Raw genomic sequence first — 1,017 nt, 5'->3', positions numbered from 1 at the left:
CGGCTGAAAATTGTGGAAGTAGTTAAGTGCCAAAAAGTGTACGGAAGTATCAAGAGGAACTCAATAGTGTGGATGCTTCCACACAATAACTCTCTAGGATTTTCCTTTGCATCTCTCTTTCCCATTTGAGTTTTATACAGTGCAAATTGTTCTCATTGCATTTTTGTAGGAAAACATAAAACAGTGTAGAACAGTTTTAGGTAGTATCTGTCTAATAGATGTCAGTATCATTTCCCCCACCACACTACTGGCAGCTGATAACTGTGGTTTCACCTGTGTGTCATAGAAGTGTCTTAACTGAAAATACCAGAACAAGTCTTTATTTTTTCTATTTTAATATCCAGTGTTGGTGAAGTTACATGAAAAGTAATCATTGACTCATTACTGATTACTTCCCCCAAAAAGTAACCCCAATACTTAGTTACTTTTTAAAAACATGATTTACAAACTGTATAGGTAATAAAGCGGTAGATCTTTCAGCCCAATTCTACTTTTTCTGCATAATCCATCATATAAAGTGTAATCAAATGAAAAAGTCTCTTTATAAAACTAGTTTTATTAGTTTTAATCTTTTAATTTTATGCATCAATCATAAATTAAATTATATGCAACATTCTCTGACTGGAAGAAATTTGTTTAACATTTAAACCTATTTTCAAATAGATGCAAGTAAAACACAGTAGAAAATAAATAAAATTAAAGATTTAGCCGTCCTGTTGCTTTATTTTCACCTGTATAGCAGAAGTGGCGCAGGCGGATGTTTGCCACAGCGGTCACTGGAAGGATTTGGGGGTTTCTCTGTGAATTTCCCATTCCGTGGTAGCGTACTCTGTGCTGGCTTGGAAATTTAGTTTTTTTTTTTGCTGTACAAAGTTTTCTTCCCATGCAGTGTACAGCGGATGCTAATGTTTTTGTCACTTTTTATGGAATCAAAGTCAAAATAAGGTCAGTACTTCCACCCTTTAACCCTTTAAGACCTACCATGGAACCAAGTCCGCCAGAGCTTATATTATATTT

The sequence above is a fragment of the Pundamilia nyererei genome, unplaced genomic scaffold (genome assembly GCF_000239375.1).
Source record: "Pundamilia nyererei isolate P.nyererei 1_Seehausen unplaced genomic scaffold, PunNye1.0 scaffold00084, whole genome shotgun sequence".
In the NCBI taxonomy this organism is placed as follows: Eukaryota; Metazoa; Chordata; class Actinopteri; order Cichliformes; family Cichlidae; genus Pundamilia; species Pundamilia nyererei.
Note: the sequence above shows the minus strand (reverse complement) of the source record.